The sequence below is a fragment of the Canis aureus genome, chromosome 38 (genome assembly GCF_053574225.1).
Source record: "Canis aureus isolate CA01 chromosome 38, VMU_Caureus_v.1.0, whole genome shotgun sequence".
NCBI lineage: Eukaryota > Metazoa > Chordata > Mammalia > Carnivora > Canidae > Canis > Canis aureus.
This window is the reverse complement of record NC_135648.1, coordinates 13,444,737-13,465,726: the sequence shown is the minus strand read 5'-3', so window position 1 is coordinate 13,465,726 and position 20,990 is coordinate 13,444,737. Positions and strand designations below refer to the sequence as shown.

Genomic DNA, 20,990 nt, shown 5'->3' with positions numbered 1-20,990 from the left:
GTCCCTGCCCTCAGAGACTTCTGTGGAGAATAGACACAAAAACATTTACTGCTTATTTAAAAAACTGTGGTGATTTTAACATCAGATACAGACACAAGACAGTGCTGGAGCAAAAAGGAAGAATACTTGATTCAACTTGAGAGAAAAAGGATTAGAGAGAAAGCCCCAGAAAGGTATAATAAGAGATCTTATCAGAGCTGAGGCTCATACTTTGTCCTTGAAAAGTTAGATCACAGGAATGAGTGTCAAAAGGGCTCTCTTGAAGTATCTATAAATAAGATTTTTATATAACATTGATTTTTTTTTTCTTTTGGTCCATACATTGCTAACTACCTATTCTCTTCTAAGGGTATATTTAAAATGTTGATTCCTTTCCAAAAAATTTAATTGCAATTTTGGCTTTAGCTATGTGTTTTTGGCACTATTCCTCCTTTTTTGTCTTCATGGTCCAAATTCCTACAATATACCAAACATATGAATATTTATGAACTAGATTAACGGCGTTTTCATAAGGATCATGAGCACATTTCCCACTATGAGCTGAGTCCACGCATTCATTCAAAATTATTTATTGAGCCCTACTTTGTTTCAGCCATAATTACCTCAGAAGATACTGACTTTTAGCACACATTGTGAGTACTAAATAATTAAAGATATTCTATTTTTTCTAGGTGAGGCTGTTAAATAAATATTTCATTCTCTGATTAAGATTATGGGATCTAGAACATTAGATGAATTTATAAAACTAATTATAGAATATTGTACATAAAGAAATTTGAAATTTAGTGCCCTGGATTTCTTACTTTTAACACAAGAGACTGAGTTTAGACGGAGAATGGTAGGTAAATACTAGAAATGAGAAAGATAAAAATGTTACCAAAAAATAATACAGCTATTTTAAGAACCGTAGTGACTGCTGGATGTCTGATATATGATAGGGAGGCATTAGAGAAGTTTATTTCCAGAACACCCTGCTCATCCTGTGATTCCTTCTGAAAGAGTGAGGTAAAGAATAAACTGAAAGGTTGAATTAGCTCAAGAAAAGTCATGACCCTATAATGCTGAAAATATGGTCCACTAAATAAGGGAAATACTTCTAGGAATAAAACAAAATATATTTACATGCATCCTATGGATATGTCAACTTTCTGCAGATGCTTCATAATGTACTTACAGAAAGAAGAATCAACACCAATGACAAGTCAAAATCTCAGTTAGTGGATGAGAAGACTAATGTTAACCCAGCCAAGGTTAGCCCAACCAATAAAATGTACTTGGACTAACCTAAATCTGATTCCTACTGGCAAATTTTTATGAGACTTAATTCCAAGAAGATTAAACATTTAAATGTAAAATACTAAAACATAAAAATGCTAGAGGATAACATGATTAAATTTTTAAAAAGTCTTTAGATTGAAAGAATTTTTCATTATGGTTTTAAAACTATGAATTTTACATAAATGCATTTAACTACATAAACATTTAAAATTTCCTTATTTCTCAAAGGGCTAAATATGGGAAAAATCATTCAAACTTATTATTAATCAGGGAAAATTTAACTTAAAGCCAAAAAATAGATAGCGCTACATATCCATTAAAATGGCCCAAGTGAAAAAGCTTGACAATAGTTGTTGCAGATATAATCCCATTAGAAATCTCATGCATTGCCAGTGAGAGGGCAAATTTGTATAGCTACTTTGGAAAATTCTTTGATATGATCCTATATATTTGATCAAGTACATGGCCTTTGCCTCAACAATTTCATTTGAAGTGCATATCCAACAGTGATGTGTGCATGAGTGCAACAATAGACATGCATGAAACTTATTATAGCAGCATTATTTTTAATAGATTAAAACTAGAAATAACAAAAAAGTTAAAAGTAATATGTATGAATGAGTTTTAAATTTTTCAAACATGGATTACCTAGCAATTAAAATGAATGAACTATGAATTTCATGCAATAGCATAGACAAATTTCATAAATATGATGTTGGCCAAAAGAAATCTGACACAAATAAACAAACACTATATGATTTATTTATTTAAAGTTCACACCAGAGAAGGAAGACATTGTGTTTAAGAGGAGGAATTAAGGGGTGGGGTGAGGAGCTTCTTTGGTGGTAGTCATTCAATTTTCTGACCTGAGTACTGGTACCTAAATCCGTTCACTTTCTAATAATGTATTGAATTGCACACTTGTGATTTGTGAACTCATATTAATGTATGTTAAGCTTACATTAAAATGTTTAAAAGAAACTTCCTTAAGGCAAAAATATTACAGGGAATAAAATGGTTAGTAAAAATGATTGTTATGTATTGAATTGTCCCCCTTCTCTCAAATCTGTATGTTGAAACTATAATCCTGGGACCATATTTGGAGAAGGGTGTTTAATGAGGTAATTAAGATTAAATGACGTCATAGAGTGGGGTTCTCATTCAATCTGACTGTTTTCCTTATGAGAAGAGGAAGAGAGGTCAAGAATATGCAGGCCAAGAAAAAAGTCTGGTGAGGACACAATGAGAAGCTGTAGGAGCCAACGGAAGAAGCCTCAGGAGAAATCAACCCTGCGAATACCTTGATCTTGGACTTCCGGCCTCCAGAACTGTGAGAAAATAAATTTCTGTTGTTTAAGTCACCCAGTCTGTGGTACTTTATTGTGGCAGTCCTAGCAAACTAGTACAATGACCAAGGGAAAAAAAATATATCAGTATGGTATAAAAAGCACATGCATTCCTACTATCTTAAATATATTAAATAGATAGGAAAGATTGGGTGGCTTAATCAGTTGAGCACCCCATTCTTGATTTTTGGCTTAGCATATGATCTCAGTATCATCGGATAGAGCCCCGAGTCGACTCCAGCTCTGTGCTAAGTGTGGAGTTGCCTTGTCCTTCTACCTCTGCTCCTCCAGCTGCTTGCACACACACTCTCTCTCTCTCAAATAGAAAAGAAAATCTTTAAAAAAAATAAATGATAGATAGATAGATAGATGATAGGATACACACACACACACATGCACACACACACATAAATGAAAACCAAAATAGTATTAGCTAAGGATATTATTATAAAGACAAGAAAATATATTTAATATTCATAACAATCATAATTAAAAAACATAAACAACTTGAAAAAAACATGTAACCATACATGAGGCACTATACCAAGCTTTAAACATACATAACTTCCTTGAATCCCACGAGGTCACTATATAGTACGTATCTTTTCCAACTCTATTTTATGAGTGAAAAAGCTGAGACTCAGAGGGGCTAAGGCTCCATATGTATTGATTGGTGAAGTAGGGATTCCAGCCTAGGCAGCTTGAGCCCAAAGTCCACACCACTGACCACTTGTGTTACATTGCATGTGGTAGTATTAGCAGCGAAATGACATTTTTCACCTATCAGCTATACACAGATTAAAACTCCCAGAAAATGCCCATTGTTGGCATCTAATGCACTTTCAGCAGGAATATAAATTGATCTGAGCTTTTTAAAAGGCAATATTACAATTTATATCAAGTCCTTTTTTTTAATTACATGGATAAGAAACAATGTAAGGACAAGGATATTTATCACAATGTTATTATTAACAACAAAAATGTGTTACAATGTAAATATTCACCAAAGGAGAATTGACAAGATAATTTATGATATGTACATTCTAAAGGATCCTTTCTATCTATTAAACATGATGTAATTGAGCTATATTTATTGATGAGAAAAGATTTCCATGACTTACTATTCCATGCAGTATTTGCTCTTTCAAATTTTTCTTCCACCACGGGCATTGTACCTCTTTTTTCTTTTCTTTTTTTTTTTCATTTTTGTTCTCCTTTTTTACAGTACCACTAAGGAAGCTTTAAAAAAAGACTAAAAGCTAGCTTTTCTTGAGAAAGTAATTCTTTTTCCATTCACTAATTCAAGAAATGTTTACTGAGTCCTCACTATATGCAAACCCTTTTCAAGGTTTTATGGACACAGTACCAAGGAAAAAAATTCCCTCATAGAACTTTCATCGCCAAAGATATTTAAATAGTAGCTAAATAACAATTTGGAACAGGTGGTTCTTTATGTAAAGAAAATTCATTTTTACTGATTAGGCAAAAAGATGTTAAAAGTTCTTTTCATCCCCAAGTGTCCTAAATCTATAATTTAAAGAACACAGTTTCAAGTGTTAAATGTTCTTTTGCTGCTCCTTGAACTTCCTAGAGCAATTTATCTGTCAGGAAAAGAAATTGAGCTATGGTTTAAATATGGAGTTACAGCTTAAAAATATATTTTTAAAATAATCAACACTTGATAACTAACTCAACTATTAAAATGATAGATATGCAACTGTGAGTATATAAATATATATTTACATATATAATATAAATGATATGCTTTTTTTCCAAAATGAGTCAGAAGGAGAAAATTGCTAGGTAATAAGAGAAATAGGTCCTGGGACATAATTTTGAAGTCATTCATCTTTTAGAAAGGGCTAAGTAAATCTTAGTTTAGAATTATAATAAATAATAGGGTACTTGGACTAACAGGAAATTAATCAGTGGTTATAAAGTTCTTTGGCATTAATTTATCACCTTAACCTTAGTTCCTATTTCTTTCATCTTTTTCTTTTTCCTTTTTAGAGCTTTGATTTGTTAATGAAAGAACAATTCTGACTCTTCTTAATAGGTCAAATAATAAACACTCTTCTGAGTTCCTTAAAATCTTCAGTATTAAGGGATGCATTTCAATTAAAATACAGACACCTCAATATCAATATTTAATTAGTTGCTATTATTTGACATTGTTCTAACTAAGATATAAACATAAAGATGGATTTTTCTTTTCCTAATTTTTATTCATTCATGCACCTATTCAAAAACATTTATTGAATACTTTCCATGTGCCAAATATTTCTCTGAGCATACAGATATAAATAAAACAAATGGTATCTGCCATTATGGAGCTTTTATTTTAATGGGAAAAACGTAATATATAAATAGAATTATGTTTGTTAGGATGTATTTTGAATAGTCTAAATATAGTAACTTGTATTGATTTGATCATCTACAATAGGGTGAGCACATTAAATCTGTTATTTCACAATTTCTTATAAAACTTTGAGACAGGTGTTACTAGGATAAGTTTCCTCGGCCCTCAGAGATTAAGTCACTGATCCAAAGTCCACTGGCAGAACTAGTACTAAAACCAGTTTGTCACAGTACTCCAAATATCACACACTTTCCACTATGCTCTTTTGCCTTTTATTTTAAAAATTAACCACATTTGTTTACCTAAAATGTTTCTTTTTAAACATGATACCTCCTAAGTCAGCTCAGGTTGCCTTAACAAAATACCATAGACCAGGTGGCTTACACAATAAAAATTTATTTCTCACAGTTTGGGAGGTTAGAAGTCCAAGATTAGCGTGCCAGTTCTGGGAAGGCCCTATTCCTGGCTGTGGATGGCTGCCTTTTCACTGTGTATCTTATGCCGAAGAGAGAGAAAAAGCTCTACTCTTTCCTCTTCTTATAGACACCAATCCTATCAAAGAAGCACCATCATCATGACCTCACCTGAACCTAGTTACCTCCCAAAGGCCCCATCTCCAAATACATCACATTGGAGGTTAGAGCTTCAACATATGAATTTTGGGAAGACACATTCAGTCAAAAATAGACACTATTCTTTGAGATATTGTAATAAGAAAGAAAAACTACCATTATTATTTTTATTCTAAAAAACATTAAAAAACATTAATCGTACTCATTTTAGAAAACACAGATATTGAAAATTAAAATTTGCATGTAATTTCATGTCAGATATTGCTATTAATAATAGTTTGGGAGGATGGAAATTTGATTGATGATAGATAGATGATAGATAGATAGATAGATAGATAGATAGATAGATAGATAGATAGATGATAGATAGATAGGTTCATTAAAGAAGTTTTCTCACAATTATGGAGGTTGAAAAGTTCCAAGATCTGTGGTTGGCAAGTTGAAGGTGCAGGAGAATCAATGTGCACTTCCAATCTGAGTATGAAGGCCTGTGAACCAGGATATCTGACGATGTAAGTTTGAGTCGGAGAGTCAAAAGGCTTGAGATCTAAGAACTAATAATTCAATTTGAGTCAGAAGTTCAGAAAAGATCTATGCCCCATCTCCCAGAAATCAGGCAGAAGAAGTTCTCTCTTACTCATGAAGCACCAGCCTTTTTGTTCTATTCAGGCTTTCACCTGGTCCTGTGAGACCCATTCCCAAAGGGAGAGTAATCTGCTTTACTCAGCCTGATTCCAATGTTAACCTCATACAAAAACTACCTCATAGAAACAATAATTTTTGACCAAATACCTAGGCACCCTATGGCTCAGTCAAGTTGACACAGAGAACTAACCATTGCAGCAACTATTCTTAGTCTTTTACTTGAGTGAAGAGGCTGATGAAAGATCAAGGCTGACTCTTATCAGAAAGGTATTGTGGACCTTGGCATTTATGAACACAAAAACTAGATCTCAGGAATTTAGAGTTAATCAGTAAGACAGGGAAAATTGTCATAGTAAGTGTTGATAACTCAAGAAACTTGTCAGTAAAAGGAAAGAAACTGGTGGAAACAAGAGGAGAGTATGGGATCTAAAGATGAGGTTGTTTCTGGTTATCTGTTTTGTTTTTTTCAAAATGGAATAAAACACATGCTTAAATTCTGTTGAGAAGTACCAAGTAAATATGAAAAGAGGTTGAATATTTGGAATAGAGAAGATAATATGTCTAATAAAGATTTTGATAAATGTAAAAGGGGATAGGATTCAAATCAAGGGGGAAGGTATTTTCCTAAAACAGGAGAGTGAACACCCATTTCATGTTACCAGGATGGAAAAAGTAAAGATAAGGTACATTTGTACTTGGTGTTTGGAAACTGAGACAATTTCTATTCTATTCTATGGCTTTGGCTCCATGAACCAAGATGTGGAGTCGTACACTGAAAATAAATTCCCTATGGTTCTCTAGGCTTGTAAGTACCAGAGCTAGAAACAAAAATATTATAAGTAAATAAGCATATATAGAAAAGTTTATTCAACATTGTTATGGTAACTGAAACATTGGGATTATAGTCAATGTCTGTATTTTACCAAGTTAAAATAAGTTATGAACATTATGTCAAGAATATTACACAGTTACTATAATATATGAGAGAGAGCTATAATAGTTGATTTGTAGAGACTTTGTTGATGTCCTGCTGAGGGGGAAAAGAGAGATACATAGCCTACTTGATGGAATCTTAATTTTTTATTTATATATTTTTTAAAATTTTATTTATTTATTCATGAGAGACATGGAGAGAAAAGCAGAGACATAGACAGAAGGAGAAGCAGTCTCCCTGGAGGGAGCCCATTGCAGGACTCGATCCCAGGACTCAGGGATCATGACCTGAGCCAAATGCAGACACTCAACCACTGAGCCACCCAGGCACTCGGAATCTTTATTTTTTTATTAAGCAAACAATGGCAAAGAACTACGTATGCACAGGGAGGCATGTGTGGATGTGTATGCATTATAACATGAGACTGGGGAAAGGAATATAGAAAAAATAAAATTGAGTTGTTAATGATCACACTGCAGTTATTAGTTGAGAGGAGAGGAGAAAATTGAGTGGTGGAGAAGTATGGGGTGGGGTAAGAATGGGAAAAAAAAAAAAACCAAAACAAGTGTTTTAGGGGAAAATATGTGCTAATAACCCACTTCTGCTATATAATTTACATTTTTACATATGCTTACAGGTACATTTCAGGTGCAACACAAACGTGCTGAGATACCTGGTATCATTTTCTTTTTTTTTTTTTTTTTTTTCTGGTATCATTTTCTAACACGTTTCCATGTTTTATCCGATAATAGAAATATATTATTCTTTATATATTGTGAAAACAATCTATGAAGCCAGTCCATTGGAAAATACAAATAAATGCTTGTTCCCAGTGTATGAAGGCCATTTGTTGATATAACACATCAGTTACTTCTAAGAGTTGTAGTATTAGCCTGTTGATTTACTTGAGTTTTCTAGTTTCTTGAGACAATCATAGGGCCTGAAAATAATAATAATAATAATTTGATTTGTTAGCTTCCTCTGTTATTTCTATGTCTTCTCTTATTATAATGGTTAGAACTGCTAGGTAATAGTGGAGATAACAGTTATGCTTAGCTCGTCCAACACTAATGAGAAAGCTATTTAAGCACATAATTGTTAACTGCTTCAATGGTGGCTTGAGATAAATCTCTTTATCATGTTAAAGAAGTAGTCTTATATTACTAGTATAGGAAGAATTATACAGAATGAATGTGCATTTTAACTATTATCAAATTTTTTGCTTTGGTCTATTAACATATTAATAGAGTTCCAAATATTAAATATTTGCAAACTTTCCAGAACAAAACACACATTACCTCGGATTAATTTGTTTAAATGTACTGCTTAACTGTCCTAATTTATATTTGACTTAGGATTTATGCAAAAGTGAGATTGACTAATTTATTACAAGCTTTGGCATCTTAAAAATATCAGTATTTGTGACTTACTCTATACAAAAGAAAGAAAATAAATTGCCTGCCCTCCTAAATAAACTAGATGAACTGATTCATCGTTTTGCTCATATGAATGCATGACTCTGGAGTTGTTAGTAACCTTTGACATTGTTGTATTTTCCTTGACATTTCATTAATGCAATGTAGATTAATGCAACTGTTTTTATATTTAAAAGACATCACTTGTGAAAGCAATAAGATACAGTGGTCTTTTTTTTTTTTTTGAGTTTTGTTTTTGTTTTTGTTTTAACATTTCTAAGTCATTTAAAGGTTTTCAACTTCCCACAGAGTTTAATAGAACAACAACAACAGAAATATCTTCAGAGTTCAACACAATGGAAAAGGTAAAAACTGTAGGTTGAGTAATAAATAAATGGGTGGTCAAATAGCCTTAGTAAAGATCAAGCATTACTAATAAGGCAGATTTTGGAAAGAGTACTTTATCATACCTTCTTCAGTTCAATCAAAAGGTGTTTTTTGTTTGTTTGTTCTTTTGTTTTTGTAAGCTTGCTATATGTAATTCTCAGCGATTAGCATAAGTTTGAAGTATAACATCTGCAAGGGTTCTCTTTATGGAAAAAAGAGATTATTTAAAATAGTTTTGTCTAAGAATATGATTTAGTTACATAAGAGAAAATTACATCACGACTTTTAATAAAGACATGAAATTCTGTGTGTTTGTCAGATTGAGTGTGGGTATCAGTGTAGAACTGTGATGGGCTCAGTGCACTCCAGAGAGTAGAATACAATCTATTAAATCTGTCACCTGGACTATCAGCCCCTGCTCATTTGAAATGGAGTTTTCAAATAAAATTGATTTTCTAGTAGCCATTTGCTACTAAACCTTCAGATTTTTCTACAGAAACAATCCAGATACGTTAAGCAGACACATAAAATTTGAAGTTAAAAAAAGGTATATTTTTTTCTCTTGAAGTTGATGTGTAGGTCATTTTAACTTTAAAATACATTTAAATTACTGTTCTTCATGAATTTATTTCTATGCCTATATGGAGCTGATGAAGAGGTCTCATATTTGGTGAGTCTCCTTTTATTAAAGTTTTTTTTTTCTTTTTTGCCATTTATTCCCATAGTTGAAATCAATATGCTTACAACTCCCTAATTTTATCTGATAGTCTAATGTTTTTTCCCTCCCCTTTACTCATAGATACAATTTTTTTTTTTTTTTTTTTAAAGAAATCACTACTTGGCAGCCCAGTGGCTCAGTGGTTTAGTGCCGCCTTCGGCCAGGGTGTGATCCTGGGGTCCTAGGATAGAGTCCCATATCGGGGTCCCAGGATAGAGTCCCATATCCGGCTCCCTGCATGGAGGCTGCTTCTCCCTCCGCCTGTGTCTCTGCCCCCTCTCTGTCTCTGTGCCTCTCATGAATAAAAAAATAAAATATTTAAAAAAAAAAAGGAAGAAAGAAAGAAAGAAAGAAAGAAAGAAAGAAAGAAAGAAAGATCACTACTTGATTGTCTCATGCTTATTTTAGAAGTTCAAAAAACAACTTTTAACCCCATCCGTTACCCCCATCGCATCTGGCTCCATGCTTCTCCCTCCTCCCTTGCCCCTCTCCATAGCTCATGTTCTTTCACTTTCTCTCTCTCTCTCTCTCTCAAATAAACAAAATCTTTAAAAAAATAAAAATAAGAAATAAAGTATATTATTAGCAGATAGGAAGCTTTATAAATTTCCATCCAGTAACTCCCATCCAAAGATAAAGATTAATTTTATTTATGTCACCATTAATTAGTTTTATCTGTTTTTTGAAATTTATTTAAATGAAATCATGCAGAATGACCTATTTTGCATCTAGCTACTTTCTCTTAGTATTATGTTCATGAAATTTATCCATGTTTTGTGTAACTTTACTGCCTTCATTTTTATTGCAATATTATATTAATATATCACAAATTTTTATGCATTCTGTTCCTGATGGACATATTGAGTAATTCCATCTTTTGTCTCTTATAAATAGTGGTGCTATGAATATTCTTGTACATCACTTTTGATGCATATGTGTTAGAATTTCTGTTGACTATGCATCTAGGAGTGGCACTGTAGATTTAAAAGATATATATTTAAAAGGTACTTTATAAAATACTGACAGTTTTCAAAATTGGATCCATCTGCTTACATTGTGATATCAGTATATTAAAGTTCCATTTGCTCCATTTGATATTATAAGTCTTGTTAGAATCATCATTCTACTGGGTGTGTAGTAACCATTATGGTTTTAATTGGCATTTCCCTAATTCCCGGTTAGTAATAGTTACTAAAAGTTCCTAATGTAACTTTTAAGGTGGTTATTGGGCATTTGGTCATCGTAAGAACATTATAAAATGTTTAAGTCTTTTATATTTCTTTTGTATTTGACTATCTTTTATTGACTTACAAATGTAAGTCTGTTGGATGTATGTATTTCAAATATCTTCACTTTATGGCTTACCTTTTCTCTCTCTTAATTGTATCCACTGAAGAAGAGAAGTTTGGGGTTTTTTTTCTTAATGTTTAATTCAACTATAATACATATGAAAATAAGAGCACTATGCTAAAAATAAAAATCAATATATTTCCACAAACTGAACACACTCATGTCACAATCACCCAAATCAAGATATAGAAAATGGTCAACATATTAGAAGGTTCCCTTCTGCCTCCTTACAGTCACAAACCCTAGATCCTACTCCTACCATCCCAACTTATACAAGGTAAATTAGTTTTGTCTGATTTTATGATAATTTTTAATATTTTAATGAGACTTAATCGATCAGTTTTTTCCTTATGGGCAGTGCTTTTGTGCCCTGCTTAAGAAATCTCTGCCAGCTTCCAGGTTATGAAAATACTATCTTACAATTTCTTCTCAACAGCTGCTTATGGATCCTTATGTGGATTTTCTAGTAATCTTTTCATATTCAATTTCTAAATTGTGCAGTCAAAGAATATACTGAATGATTTCAATCACTTGAAATTTCTTCAGTCCTGTTTTATGGTCCAGCAAGTGTCTATGGACATCTCTATTCCGTCACTGTTGGGCATGGTGTCCTAAATATGTCAGTTCAGAAGTTCGGTGTGTTAATCAGAGAGTCCAGACTTTCCATTACTTAATTTTTTCTGTTCTATCAGTTACTGAGAGAGGTGGGTTAAACATCTCTCATGTGGGTTATAGGTTTATCTATTTCTCCTTTTCATTCAGTTTTTGCTTCATATAATTAAAACTATATTCCTAAGTACATATGAATTGAGAATTATTATTTTTCTTCTGGTAGGAATGTTACTTTTTACCTACTACTAAAACCAATATCTTTGCAAAAAGTCTACTTTGATGTACGTTAGCTTTGTATTGCATGGCATATTTTCTTTTTAATTTCAATTTTTATGTATCCTCATATTTAAAGTGATTTTTCTTATAAGGAGCATGTGCTTAGGTTTAATGTATCCAATATTAACCAGATCACTATTAACATTTAATGTAATCACTGATATATTTGTATTTACATCTACATTTTGCTCTGGTTTTTTGTTTTCAACTAACGTTATTTCCTTTTTTCCTTATCATTTGGTTTCTTTTTAATCAAGAATTTTCATTATTCTATCTTTCCTATCTTTGGGGTTGTTAGCTATACATTTATTATACTATTCTTTAATTGGCTATTACCCTGGAGATGCTAAGACAGTGCAATGCTAAATACTAAAATATTTTATTTCTTTTCCTTTTTTCTGTGCTCATCCTATTATTTTATCATGTCTCTCTACTGAACTATAGGAATTTCTGTTAGCACACATTTTCTGTCAATAGCTGCAACAAGCGAAATTCTATCAAATAATTACAATTCATCTTTGGACTTTTATGATAAAATTTGAACTTCTTTTCCCTGCTAAAAATGCATGCATATTCATACAAGAAGATCAGATTAATAAGAAATGTTTTAAAATAATGTTTAAAATAATAAATCATGACTTATCCATATCTTAATAACAGTTCCATATTACCACCTTTATTTTATAGAATAAAATAAAACACACATAGGAATACTTACAATAAAGTCATTATGTGCTCACCAACAATCTGAGCATCTCTCAGATGCATCATTGCATATTTGCTATTATCATTCTTAAGGGCATTTTGTCATCATGAGTAAGTAATCTTCTGTAGTAAAACAATGAAAGTGTTTAGTTTAAACATTTTTTACTTTTTATCAATCAGTGGATTAGACTGTCTTTCACATAATCACATTTCTTGACTTTCTATTGGCTTAATTTAACAAATTTATTGAGTGTATTCCAATCCAATCTATTATTTTTTCAGCAGAGTAGCAAGAGTCATCTTTTCAGTGGAATAAATCACATTCTTTATTTTACTTGCTTTAAGCACTTCAGGGATTTCCACCTGAATTTTTTTTTTTTTTACATCATTTTTTGGCAAAAAGTTACTAAAGTTATCCTGACTTTAGGGACTTTTTAACATGCTGTTTCCTTCTTGTCTTCCTAGACATCTCTCTTTCTTCCTTCTAGACTCTGTAATTATCTTTCCCTTGACTGACAAAGATAATTATTTTCTTATCCTGTCACTCTGTATTCCACAATCCTGAAATGTTATTCATGGAATTTTACACAATAACAAATATATACTGATTTTGAATTTGCTTGTTTAATGTCTATCATGTGCACTAGACTGCTAACTTGTCAATGCAGGTACTGAATCTATTTTGTTCACATATACACATCCCTGAGCACAGCACAAGCCACACAGAAGCATTCAACTGCTTTTGCAGTTCTGTGGAAAAGTCAGAGCTGGAGATTATAATTTTAAAGTCATCCCCACAATATCTAAAATATTGTGGATGGGTGAGCTAGTTTAGGTAGACAATACAATGTCAAAGAATGCAGAATGCTGAAGATGATTGCAGCACTGTTTGATCAGAGTGGGTAAGAACTGATGAGGTTAAAATTCCACATATACCAATTAATATTTACCTTAAAAAACAGCTTATTCTATTTTATCTTGAGTAGTAAATATTGTAACTATTAAGATTAGCTCAATTGGTTATGTGGTCAACTCTTAATCTCAGCTCAGGTCTTGATCTCAGGTCTTGATCTCAGGGTAGTGCATTCAAGACCCGCTTTGGGCTCTAAGCTGGTTGCAAAGTCTACAAAAACAAAACAAAACAAAACAAAACAAAAAACAAACAAAAAAAACCTCAAAAATTTACAGAAAATTTGTTGACCATCTTTCAAATTATTGCTTAATTAATGGCTAACATTTCTATTAAAACATTTTATATCACCTGATGAATTAATGAATTAGTTGCTAGCTATATAAGTTAGACTAAAGTTCAATTGCTAAGTGACCAAATAAAGGACCTAAATAATGTAGCACGTTCTTTCTCTTTCTTACATAAAATAAGTCTGTGGTTCATTAACTGGTTTAATTTTTCTGCTCTATTATTTTCAAGATCACCTATGACCCAACTTGGATGCCAGAATTTGAGAATTCTTAAAAGAAAAATAACAGAAAGAAGGTAAAGTCTTAAGGACCAATACTTGAAACTCTACCCACTAACTTCTTAACATTTCAGTGTCAACCCCTGACTACAGGGAATAGTGGGGAACAGAATCTTCTAGCTAAGAATTTTACCACCTCAAAACAACAACAATAACAAACTAGAGTTCTAATAAAAACTAAGAGGGGTGCCTGGGTGACTCAGTTGTTTGGACCCTCAACTCTTGATTTTGGCTTACGTCATGATAGCAGGGTTGTGAGATTGGGGCCCATGTCGAGTTTTGCGCTCAGTGAGGAGCCTGCTTGAGATTCTCCCTCTCTCTCTGCCCTCCCCCAGCTCATGTGTGCTCCCTCTCTTGCTCTTTCTCTCAAATAAATAAATAAATAAATAAATAAATAAATAAACAAACAAATAAACAAACAAATCCTTAAAAAAATCTTAGAAGAGTATAATAGATAGAGGATAGGAAAATAGTCTTGTGCAGATAAGTCCTAATGATTTTGAACGATGTCACTGTAGAAGTATTTATATAACACCATACTTAAGGCAAAAGAGAAATATTTCTTTAGATAGTGAGAGCTGAAGATACTGTTTCTTAAAGGAAATCAATTGTGTTTTATTTAAATAATTTATTACCTGAATTAGTGTAATTTAGCATAATTTTGAAGTGTGACTTATTTTAAACATTGAACTAATGTTCAATAATAACTGATTTTAGAATATTTATGTGAAGCGAAAAATTATGTTCTGTATCTGTAAAGAATTTTATGATCTTAATATTTGTTGACTGTTGTATATTTAAATTTATTTTATTATTATTTTTAAGTTTATTTTACTCTTACTTTGATCTTATGGGATTTTCCCTAATGGTGCTGGGGAAAAAAATTACTTTTCAAATAATTTCTCCATTTAGTAATGTTTAAGGATCTAAGACTTCATGCTCTGTTTTAGATGATCATTATAATAAGCTCAGGAAAGTATGTACTTAGAGTGGTTTATTTGGCATCAGTGGGTACCAGGTAGTACATTTATTTAACTTCTCAGCAGTTCATTGGCATTTTGGTGAAAAGAGGTGATGAAGGCTATTTAATTAACCTCAAATATTTCACTGGCATAAGAAACTGGATCATCTGCCAGAATCATTAGCAATTTATAAGCTGAGTTCAGCAGCAAATGGTCATAAATTCAATCACATGTAACCTTTCCAGTAAGTGACACCAGTCAATTGAAATTTATTATGGGGGAAATCACAGAGTTTGACATTCACACTAAATATCCAGAGCATTAAGATTCTGCTTGCCAGAATCCTAGATATCACTTTGTAGATAATGCACAGAATTTTAAAATGCAGAAATGATGGATAAGATCTGAATAGTTCCTCTGAGCATTATCAAGAAATATGAGAGGTTCAATATTTGATAATGCTTCATTTTCTTCAATAGGACAAACTCATACTGTGGGACCTAGAACGATAACTGTGATTACTGAATAGTAAGTGTCATAAAACACTGGTGAGTACCTTTGGTATGGTGTATAGTCGGTCTGGTGAGAAACTTGCTTGGCGAGTTTCCATTAAGTACTCATGACAGATAACCTGAGAAAGCAATCAAATTTCATTTTCTGCATCTTTAGTGGTAATGTGAGGTTATATAGAGTGGAGTGTAATTGATTTTAGAAACTTGATTAAATTATCAATAGCATGGCATAAATATAGCTTTTAAGTTGAGAGTACATTTGTTTCATAGTTTGGGGAATTTTGGAAAAGTGAGGAAGGAGAATAATCAGATCATCATATCCATAAGATATTAAAGGAGTTCAATTATTTGTTAGTTGATGCAAACATTAATATGTTCATTTTGACTTGTTAAATTCGGCAGATGGCCAGAATGCATCATCAAGGGTAATCCTTCCAGTAAATGACACAAGCTAATTATGGTTTACCAAGAGAGACAAAGTACCTTGACAATTATGGTTAAGTTTTATAAATTTGAGGTTTCACGTAGTAGATAGTGCAATCAGTATTTGTGGACAGAGTTAAGTATTGATAGAATTTTGGAATGACTCTTACATACATTATATGAAAAAGATTTAAAATAATTTTGGAATTCACTCTTGCATGCTAATATAATATCTAATATCCCACTGAAATAGCTAAACTTAAAAAAATCTGTATGTAAATATAGGTCATATAGAGTTGGTTCAAGCTGATATTTTAGATGTCAGTTCACGGTGGATTTCTATGGATAGAATTATAGCTTATTTAGATGTATACATTCAATTAAAATGTTGTAGTCTATATACAGAAAAGTTATTTTAGTTATGAGTTAGTACATTTCTTTTTCTTAGTACAGCCAATTCTTCTGGGCTTGGCCAGCAGAGGTTGACCTATGCTGGCTCTTTTATGCATGAGTAGTGTGGCTGTCAGGTTAACCATCAGGTCGGCTACATGGTGAATGATTTAGAACAGTCTCACTCACATCTCACATATTTGATCACTGAATGTCAATCGATTATATCACTTTTTCTCCACATGGCACCCATTATCCAGAAGACTAGCTTGTATTTATTTGCATTATAAATAGAGAGTTCTAAGTATAGCAAATTCTTGTGTGCAAGTATTTCTTAAGTGTCTGCCTGTGTCACATTTGATAAAGCAAGTTACCTTACAAGAGCATACAAACAGGTAAGGGAAGTTTGCTTTTTTTTTATTTTTATTTTTTTTAACCTGCTCCATACCTAACAATTTATTCTCTAGGATGCATGGACTCTCAGAAAAAGATATTGAAAATCGTCTACCTTTCTGAACAGTCACATATAAAAGGACCATAAATAATAATATCATACTGAAAATTATCTTCTTGATTTATTTCTTTAGAATTAAGATTTACCAGTCATAGAACTTCTTAGTATATTCCATCAAGTAAAAAAAAACAGGATACTCTTTGTAAATGTAGTTTGCTTCATAGTCCTTAATCAAATCTTTCACAATTTTCTTTTTTTATAGTTATTTTTATATTTGTCCTCTCCTACAAATTGTGTATTCCTTGAAGACACAAACCAAATGATATACATCATTCTATCCATATTATAATGCCTGCTGCTTATGAAGTAACAATAAATGTTTGTTGAATTACTAACATTTATCTTAACAACATCAGTTACTTGACTTAACATGCTAATATTTATCTTTAAAAAGTAATGAAGTTCTTATTCATGAAATTCTTAGTGAATCCATGATGGAGTCATCACTATTATTATTTTTTTATAATAAATTTATTTTTTATTGGTGTTCAATTTACCAACAGACAGAATAACACCCAGTGCTCATCCCGTCAAGTGCCCACCTTAGTGCCCATCACCCATTCACCCCCACTCCCCACCCTCCTCCCCTTCCACTACCCCTAGTTCATTTCCCAGAGTTAGGAGTCTTTATATTCTGTCTCCCTTTCTGATATTTCTCACACATTTCTTCTCCCTTCCCTTATATTCCCTTTCACTATTATTTATATTCCCCAAATGAATGAGAACATATAATGTTTGTCCTTCCCCAATTGACTTACTTCACTCAGCATAATACCCTCCAGTTTCATCCACGTTGAAGCAAATGGTGGGTATTTGTCATTTCTAATGGCTGAGGAATATTCCATTGTATACATAAACCACATCTTCTTTATCCATTCATCTTTCAATGGACACTGAGGCTCCTTCCACAGTTTGGCTATTGTGGACATTGCTGCTAGAAACATCGGGGTGCAGGTGTCCCTGCGTTTCATTGCATCTGTATCTTTGGGGTAAATCCCCAACAGTGCAATTGCTGGGTCGTAGGGCAGGTCTGTTTTTAACTCTTTGAGGAACCTCCACACAGTTTTCCAGAGTGGCTGCACCAGTTCACATTCCCACCAACAGTGTAAGAGGGTTTCCTTTTCTCCGCATCCTCTCTAACATTTGTGGTTTCCTGCCATGTTAATTTTCCCCATTCTCACTGGTGTGAGGTGGTGTCTCATTGTGGTTTGGATGTGTATTTCCCTGATGGCAAGTGATGCAGAGCATTTTCTCATGTGCATGTTGGCCATGTCTACGTCTTCCTCTGTGAGATTTCTCTTCATGTCTTTTGCCCATTTCCTGATTGGATTGTTTGTTTCTTTGGTGTTGAATTTAATAAGTTCTTTATAGATCCTGGAAACTAGCCCTTTATCTGATATGTCATTTGCAAATATCTTCTCCCATTCTGTAGGTTGTCTTTTAGTTTTGTTGACTGTATCCTTTGCTGTGCAAAAGCTTCTCATCTTGATGAAGTCCCAATAGTTCATTTTTGCTTTTGTTTCTTTTGCCTTCGTGGATGTATCTTGCAAGAAGTTACTATGGCCGAGTTCAAAAAAGGGTGTTGTCTGTGTTCTCCTCTAGGATTTTGATGGATTCTTGTCTCACATTTAGATCTTTCATCCATTTTGAGTTTATCGTTGTGTATGGTGAAAGAGAGTGATCTAGTTTCATTCTTCTGCATGTGGATGTCCAATTTTCCCAGCACCATTTATTGAAGAGACTGTCATTCTTCCAGTGGATAGTCTTTCCTCCTTTATCGACCATAAAGTTCAGGGTCCACTTCTGGGTTCTGTATTCTGTTCCATTGATCTATGTGTCTGTTTTTGTGCCAGTACCACACTGTCTTGATGACCACAGCTTTGTAGTACAACCTGAGATCTGGCATTGTGATGCCCCCAGATATTGTTTTCTTTTTGAAAATTCCCCTGGCTATTCGGGTTCTTTTCTGATTCCACACAAATCTTAAAATAATTTGTTCTAACTCTCTGAAGAAAGTCCATGGTATTTTGATAGGGATTGCATTAAACGTGTACATTGCCCTGGGTAACATTGACATTTTCACAATATTAATTCTGCCAATCATGAGCATGGAATATTTTTCCATCTCTTTGTGTCTTCCTCAATTTCTTTCAGAAGTGTTCTATAGTTTTTAGGGTATAGATCCTTTCTCTCTTTGGTTAGGTTTATTCCTAGGTATCTTATGCTTTTGAGTGCAATTGTAAATGGGATTGACTCCTTAATTTCTCTTTCTTCAGTCTCATTGTTAGTGTATAGAAATGCCACTGATTTCTGGGCATTGATTTTGTATCCTGCCATGCTACCAAATTGCTGTATGAGTTCTAGCAATCTTGGGGTGTAGGCTTTTGGGTTTTCTATGTAGAGTATCATGTCATCAGCGAAGAGGGAGAGTTTGACTTCTTCTTTGCCAATTTGAATGCCTTTAATGTCTTTTTGTTGTCTGATTGCTGAGGCTAGGACTTCCAGTACTATGTTGAATAGCAGTGGTGAGAGTGGACATCCCTGTCTTGTTCCTGATCTTAGGGGAAATGCTCCCAGTGCTTCCCCATTGAGAATGATATTTGCTGTGGGCTTTTCGTAGATGGCTTTTAAGATGTTGAAGAATGTTCCCTCTATCCCTACACTCTGAAGAGTTTTGATCAGGAATGGATGCTGTATTTTGTCAAATGCTTTCTCTGCATCTAATTAGAGGATCATATGGTTCTTGGTTTTTCTCTTGCTGATATGATGAATCACATTGATTGTTTTACGGGTGTTGAACCAGCCTTGTGTCCCGGGATAAATCCTACTTGGTCATGGTGAATAATTTTCTTAATGTATTGTTGGATCCTATTAGCTAGTATCTTGTTGAGAATTTTTGCATCCATGTTCATCAGGGATATTGGTCTGTAAATCTCCTTTTTGATGGGGTCTTTGTCTGGTTTTGGGATTAAGGTGATGCTGGCCTCATAGAACGAATTTGGAAGTACTCCATCTCTTTCTATCTTTCCAAACGGCTTTAGTAGAATAGTATGGTTTCTTCTTTAAACGTTTGATAGAATTCCCCTGGGCAGCCATCTGGCCCTGGACTCTTGTGTCTTGGGAGGTTTTTGATGACTGCTTCAATTTCCTCCCTGGTTATTGGCCTGTTCAGGTTTTCTATTTCTTCCTGTTCCAGTTTTGGTAGTTTGTGGCTTTCCAGGAATGCGTTCATTTCTTCTAGATTGCCTAATTTATTGGCGTATAGCTGTTCATAATATGTTTTTTAAATCGTTTGTATTTCCTTGGTGTTGGTAGTGATCTCTCCTTTCTCATTCATGATTTTATTAATTTGAGTCTTCTCTCTCTTCTCTTTAATAAGGCTGGCTAATGGTTTATCTATCTTATTAATTCTTTCAAAGAACAAACTCCTGGTTTTGTTGATCTGTTCCACAGTTCTTCTGGTCTCGATTTTGTTGAGTTCTGCTCGAATCTTTATTAACTCTTCTTCTCTTGGGTGTAGGATCTATTTGCTGTTTTTTCTCTAGCTCCTTTATGTGTAAGGTTAGCTTTTATATTTGAGTTCTTTCCAGTTTTTGAATGGATGCTTGTATTGCGATGTATTTCCCGCTTAGGACTGCTTTTTCTGCATTCCAAAGATTTTGAACAGTTGTATCTTCATTCTCATTAGTTTCCATGAATCTTTTTAATTCTTCGTTAATTTCCTGGTTGACCCTTTCATCTTTTAGCAGGATGGTCCTTGCTCCACGTGTTTGAGGTCCTTCCAAACTTCTTGTTGTGATTTAGTTCTAATTTCAAGGCATTATGGTCTGAGAATATGCAGGGGACGATCCCAATCTTTTGGTATCAGTTCAGACCCCATTTGTGACCCAATATGTGGTCTATTCTGGAGAAAGTCCATGTGCACTTGAGAAGAATGTGTATTCAGTTGAGTTTGGATGTAAAGTTCTGTAGATATCTGTGAAATCCATCTGGTCCAGTGTATCATTTAAAGCTCTCGTTTCTTTGGAGATGTTGTGCTTAGAAGACCTATCGAGTATAGAAAGAGCTAGATTGAAGTCACCAAGTATAAGTGTATTATTATCTAAGTATTTCT

The 20,990-nt window shown here is 33.4% G+C and overlaps 2 long non-coding RNA genes across 3 annotated transcripts in view; one reads left to right on the top strand and one right to left on the bottom strand.

Moving 5' to 3' along the window:
* Nucleotides 1-7,775: 7,775 nt before the first annotated feature.
* Nucleotides 7,776-17,111, bottom strand: LOC144307038 (uncharacterized). Its single transcript, XR_013374002.1, has 4 exons — nt 16,963-17,111; nt 15,594-15,668; nt 12,611-12,720; nt 7,776-8,074 (listed from the first exon to the last, which is right to left on the bottom strand). It is a non-coding gene; the product is annotated as an uncharacterized LOC144307038 (long non-coding RNA).
* The window catches only part of LOC144307039 (uncharacterized), a 37,151-nt gene continuing 25,012 nt past the window's right edge, over nt 8,852-20,990 (top strand). For both annotated transcript variants that reach the window (XR_013374004.1, XR_013374003.1), the window contains exons 1-3: nt 8,852-8,914; nt 14,027-14,092; nt 15,517-15,565. This is a non-coding gene — a long non-coding RNA (uncharacterized LOC144307039). The remainder of the gene's footprint in view (nt 8,915-14,026; nt 14,093-15,516; nt 15,566-20,990) is intronic.